Source organism: Marmota flaviventris, chromosome 3 (assembly GCF_047511675.1).
Source record: "Marmota flaviventris isolate mMarFla1 chromosome 3, mMarFla1.hap1, whole genome shotgun sequence".
NCBI classification, from domain to species: domain Eukaryota; kingdom Metazoa; phylum Chordata; class Mammalia; order Rodentia; family Sciuridae; genus Marmota; species Marmota flaviventris.
The window spans coordinates 26,992,674-26,999,392 of record NC_092500.1 but is presented as its reverse complement, the minus strand read 5'-3'; positions in this window follow the sequence as shown (position 1 = coordinate 26,999,392).

Sequence of the window (6,719 nt, the reverse complement as noted above, 5' to 3'; positions counted from 1 at the left end):
ATTTGTGCTTCACCACTTAAACTTTTTTTTTTAAAGGTTCTGTTGTGATTCACAATGTTCAATTGAAAGGAAAAGACATCTATATCTCTCTTTTTTTTTAAATCTACTCATTTCTATCCATCTCCATTTTCAGATATTGCTTAAATTATTAGAGCCAGAACTCTGAAATCCAGTTCCATCATATCCCAGTTTCCTACTTCAATAGGTTATATATCCCTTTTGTGTTTCAATTTTCTCATATGTAAAATGGGATTAACATTAATGTCCCAAAATAGATTATTGTAAAGATTAAGTGAGCTATCATATATAAATCATTAAGATTGATATTTAGAAAAAATATGTGCTAAGATTCATGAGAGTGAGCTGGGGTTGTGACTCAGTGGTAGAGTGCTTGTGTAGCATATGTGAAGCACTGGGTTTGATTCTCAGCACTGCATATAAGTAAATAAATAAAGATCCATCAACAACTAAAAAAAATGTTTTAAAGATTCATTGTGCTCTACATATGTAATAAGAATTGTAATGCATTCTGCTGTCATATATAAATAATAATAAAAAAAAGATTCATGAGAGTAACACTGGCTTATATAACAGACCCAAAATTGTATAATAACCCAATAGATATATCTTCCTTGCTTATATAACTTTACAAAGTGTTCCTGCACAATTGGAACAACTTTATATGGCTTTTCAAGGACCCAAGTAAATGATGCTCCATTATCTTCATTATATGGTATCTCCATCCCAATTGTTTTAGTTAGCTTTCTGGTCATTGTGATTAAAATAACTGAAAAGTACAACTTAGAGGAAGAAAAGTTTCTTTGGGGTTCATGGTTTTGGGGTTCTCAGTCCATACACACAGCCTCCATTGCTCTGGGCCCAATATGAGGCAGTATACCATGAGGGAAGACCCAGTGGAGAAAAGTTGCTCCCTTCATGGTGATCAGGAAGCAGAGGGGGCGGGGGGGGGGGGGAAGGGGCCACAGGAAAGATGCACCCTTCTAGGGCATCCCCCCAGGTAAACTACCTCCTCTAGCCACACCCTACCTGCCTACAGTTCCTACCCACTCCATTTTAACTAGAATGCACTAATTAGGATTCAGCTCTCCCATTTCTTATCATTTTACCTCTGAACATTTCTATATTAATACAGGAGCTTTGGGGGAGACACCCCATATCCAAACCATAACACAAATCATCCAGAAAATAGAATGAACATAGAGAACCACAGGAAATTTCTATGGATCAGGGATGGAAGTGGAAGTCATTATTTCTGCTCACATTCCATTGGCTTGAACATATCACATGACCATATCTAAGTGCAAAAGAGGCTGGGAAATGTAGTCTAGAAGAGTATTAATGACTATGCAGCAAATTTTTCTATTATGATTACCCTTCTTGTTATTTCCAACTTTCGACCTTGGGCTCTTATCTCTTCACCTACAATGTCCCAACAGCTTCCTCATGAGTCTCCCAGACTCCAGATTATTTGGGCATCCCCAGACTCCCCCTCCACACCAGACCCAAAGTTATCTAATCATGTCCTTCACCCTCCTCCAATTTAATATCTGTCTATGACCCCTCAACTACCCAAGGATCCAATCAAAGCCTTTCAGTTCCTTCATGACTTAGCCCCTCATATCCCTTTGGTCCCACTCCAAAATCGCCCCCACCTTGCATTTGCAGTTGGATGTGTACTTTGTACCTACAACCAGTCTGGACACTGAGGATACTGTCGTGAGAAGACAGACAGGATCCCCGCTCTGGTATTTTAGTGAGGTATCCAAACCAGCAAATGAACCAATGAACACACACAATTAATTAGCAAGAACTCCAGTGAAGAAAAATAAAAGGTAAGGAAACTGGAAATGACGAGCTAAATAAATAGATAAATAACATCTCGAAATTTCCTGCCAAGTAACAGCCATTCCACAGAGAGATAGATCACAGACTTCATCTTTGCTAATATTACACACACCCTGCAATTGCACATAACAAAAAATTCTTATATTTAAGTTCCTTTGAACTTCTTTTATGACTGCTATTCAAGGAAATAATATGCAGCAGTAAAGATTGCCTAATGTGTTGGTCATGTGGGATGTTGAAAGAATAATGAAATTTGTTACTGCCCCAGGTGGGGAGTAAGAGTGCAGAGGATTCCATTTTTTTCCTACAGCCTTCTGTACAGGAAAAAAAAAAAAAGCTCAATCAAAAATATTTAATAAAATCAAGTTTTGATCAATTATATAAAAACTATTGTTTTTGTTTGTTTGCTTGCAGTCGTGGAGATTGAACTCACAGGCCCTTTACCATTAAGCTACATCCTCAGGTCTTTAGAAATTTTATTTTGAAATGGGGTGTTGCTAAGTTGCCTGGGCTGGCCTTTAACTTGAGATCTTCCTGCCTCAGCCTTCTGAGGCAGAAGGTTACAGGAGTGCACCACCATGCCTGGTGAATTTTTTTTTTTTTTTTTTAGTTACCTGAACAATATTATTGTCACCTTTGTAGCTTAGAAATGTTAGATTCGTAATGTTTCTATCCCCTTACTTGATGTAGGTATTCAAATCCAGGACGTATGAAGCCAAAGGTTTTCTTATAGATGCTGTTCATTTAATCAGAGTAGGTTTCTCCCTCCTGCATGAGGTCTTTACTGGTCAATTATGAGCACTTGCCATGATGTGAGATCCACATAAAGCCATGAATTTATTCTTTGAGCCCTTCTATTAAAACTCATGTAAAAGAAAGTTGGAAAAAAATCTAATTGTCCAATCATTGAAGAATCTTTAAAGAAAAATTGGAAACAGTACAATCATCAAAACTTAAGTTTTTATAAAATAATTAATAGTTTGCAGAAATAGATGAAATATAAAAGTAAGTGGAAAAGGGAGAATGTAAAAGATCATAAAGAGTATGATTCTATCCATTGAATTTAGAAAAACCAGAATTACCTAAAATAAGTCAGAGGAGCAGTCCAGGGCTGGTAGAGAAATTTCACAAAATCGTTAGGGCCCCAGAGCTTTCTGCATTGCTACTTTTTTATTTTCAGTCCATAACTTCCAAACTATGGCCCAAAGTAGTTACTTGAGCTGTAGCTGTCATATCCTGATCCCAGACATCAGAGGAGAAAATAGGGAAATGTCACTCTCCTTGTGACAGACAGAATAATGACCGGCTAAAGATGCCCACATCCCAATCCTGAAACCTATAAATATGTTAATTTTCATGGGGAAAACAAGGACTAGGTAGATGTAATTAAGTTAAAAATCTTTAGATAGGGAGATTATCCTGGATCACCCAGGGAAGCTCAATATAATCACAAGATTCTGGATAAAAGACTCAGGTAAGGAGATGTGACCGTGGAAGCAGAGGTCTCCGCGATGTGAGGAGGAGGGTGTCAGTCAAGAAATGCATGAAGCTCCTAGAATTTGGGAAAGACAAACAGACCTTCTGCTTCAGAAGGTCTGAAAGAAACACAGTCTGGCCGACTCATTCAGACTTCGGACCTTCTTTGTGATAATTTGTTACAGCAGCAAGAGGAAATGAATACATCTTCCCCTAATTTACCAAGAAAGAGGACAAAAGGCGGCTTATGGGGGCACAGCTAGCATATTCTGCCACAATGTTTTCTTGTTAAAAAAAAAAAAAACATAGAAATATGTATTGCAAAGAAAATAATTAGGTCTTCCTAGAAGTCTTTGGTACCAGATATGGAACTCCAAACCCCACTAAGGAAGAAATGAAGGATAAATTGTATATCTGTAAGGCCTGTAACCAGAGATTTGTCCATGGTTACGCGGATTTTTCCTCTCTCCTTTCTCTGTTTCTCTCTCCCCTCTGCTTGCCTCTGGTTTCAGTCTCTCCCTTCTTTTTTCCCATGAGGGAGGATCAAGGCAGTGGGTACCTCTGGGCCATTTGGTCCAGACCTTTGTCTGGTCATTCATTTATTTACCATGTCCTAACTGAGCTCCTTCTGTGTGCCTGGCTAGTGAACCAGATAGGTGAGACCTTGACCCCATTCTGGTAACTGATACAGATAACAAACAAACACATAAACAAGATCTTTCTGGAATTTAACAGGTGTGATGAGGGAAATGAGCAGAGATAAGATACAGAGTCACTGGAAAGACCACACTAGACTGGGTGGGCAGGGAAGGCTTCTCTGACCGGTTGACATATGAAACGCCAGAGAAATAAGGCACACATGAACATGACCGAGGGGACAGCGAAGGCTCTACTGTGGCCGAAGGGAGGCCAGCACACCTGGCACAAAGCGAACAGCTGGGCGCCTGATCTCATGGATACCTTCTGGGCTTCCTAGGGACATGCCCAGCACACCTGTTTTCTTAACTTAAGTTTTAATAGCCATCCCAGTTTAGATGCTGTGCTGTAAAATCACCCTAATCGCCCCACCCATGAGCCCTAGGAGTCAGGATTTTATCCTAAAAGAAATGGAATTGAAAATCCTTAAGCAGGACAGGGATGCGGTTTGATATTTATCACCAGAAAGCTAGAGAACAAAGTAGTAAATGCTGTATATGAAATACTGCACATCCAGAAAGCAGATTTTATTTATTTACTTATTGTCCATGCGTTTTTACTTTTAATTTTTTGACACAGGGTCTCACTGTGTCAAAAATTCCCAGGCTGACCTCAAATGTAAGATCCTCCTGCCTCGGCCTCCTGAGTAACTGGGATCACAGGCGCGTACTCCTGTGCCCTCAAGAAAATGGAATTTTTAATAATAAGAAATCGACAGCAAGGAAAATAAATGTTGGTAAAACAAGAGCCTTAATCTAAGGTGTAGATCCACCCTCATCCAACACGTGGACCTTGAAGCCATGATGTGCTTCTTCCCTCTTCACTAAACGTGAGGAACTTTCTAAGGCAGAATGCATCCAGCTTGCCGGGTCTCCTGGCAACTTGGCAGTGAAATGCTCCCGTGGGCTAAAATTCCAACTTCCATGGATCCAAGCTGTTTCAGTCTCAAATATTTACCTTACCAGGCTCCTCGGGGTAACTCAAGGAGGAGGCTGTATTCCTCTTGGCTCTCCCATACATTTCTTTCTGGGAGAGAAGCAGCTGCAGATCAAGAATGATAGCCCCATAATTCATCTCTCCAGCCACAGCAACTCCTTACAAATGCCCTTTTCAAATGAGGAAAAAGATATTTCTTGCCATTCCCTGCCCTCCACCCTCTCCAGCTGAATCTGAGATGGCACCTCCTGAGGATGGTGTCCCCTGGGAGCTGAAGTGATCTTTCACAAAATATCTGACCCACGACTGCCTCTGGAAGAGAGACTCTGAGACTCAAATACTGAGCACTTATTGTGCCAATTAGAACACATTTTTTGTGGATGGTTGTTTTTTTAATCAAAATGACATATGCTTTTTTTTTTTTTTTAATTTCAAGATGAAGAGAGTGGGAAATGAAAAGTGGATTTTTCCTTCTCCCTTCCTTTAGCCATTGTCCCTGACCCTAAGAATGTCCTTCCCCTTGGAACCTCCCATATCCGATTCTGGAGTTTTCTATACATCTGCAAGCAGATGGAGAAGTATATGTAGGCATTTAAATAGATCCCTTGCTAAGAGCCAAGTATATGATGCATGGCATTTTTGGTTGAAAGGTGACGCCAGCTAGCCATTGAGATGATATGATTATGTTAAGATTTGCATTCATATGGATATTGGACTCCTGCTGTTCACCTAGGCTGGCTACGGGACTCCTGGAGAGTTCCCATTGGTTGGGGAAGTACAGTAGGAGGGAGTTCCGGGGGAGGAGCTCGCTCGGGGGTCCGAGAGGAGGCCGCGTGGGTGGAAAAAATCTTCCCGGGCGGTACCGGACATTGGCGGCAGTTTCAAAAAATAAACTTTGTTCCTGCTTGAGTGGCTCGTGATTTTGTGCCCAGCCAGACTGCGGCAACTGGTGGCCCGCACGGGGAACGCCTGAAGTTTGGAGGTGAGTAAAATTGCTCGCCCCTGAGGGAAGGCAACAAAATGGGTGACCATTTCAAAAAACAATGTGTTCTCGTTTTGATTTATCTTGTTTTTGTTTCAAGCTGCCTATCCCTAGAATTTTCTCAGGCAAACTGGGAAAATTGGTTGGCTCAAGGTTTGAAGTTGTTCGGCCCTGAGAAAGAGAAAATTGATACAACTATTCTTTGTTCGGTTTTTGTTTCATTCTGTTTCGGTTTTGTTTTATGCTATCTTATTGGGTTGCGTTACCTTTATAGTAGATTAGAAACTAGTAAAAAACAAACCGAAAGACTGTTAAGTAAATTGTTAGAGGTCCAGACTATGGTAGAAAACATGTTAGGTCAAGCGAAAGAGAAGGTCTCTCAAGCTAGTCAGACAGAGGAAGATTTGAAGAAAGAAAGCTTAGAGGAAAAACAACCATCAGGCGGGGAATTACAACAGGAGGCTGCTACTAACCCCGTTCTATCACCAGAGGGCGTAATTCAACCAACAGCTCCATCTACAGCTGAGCGGCCCTCAACTCCCGTAGTTGATGGACGGAATCCTGAGGCAGGACCCCAAAGATTAGCATGCCCTGTACTTGAGCAGGCAGGAGGGCAACGAATTCACCGTGCTTTAGATTTCAAAACAGTGAAGCAATTAAAGGAGGCTGTAACAACCTACGGGCCGCAAGCACCCTTCACTGTGAGCATGGTCGAATCCATTACCAACTTAGACATGACGCCAGCAGATTGGGCTAACATGTG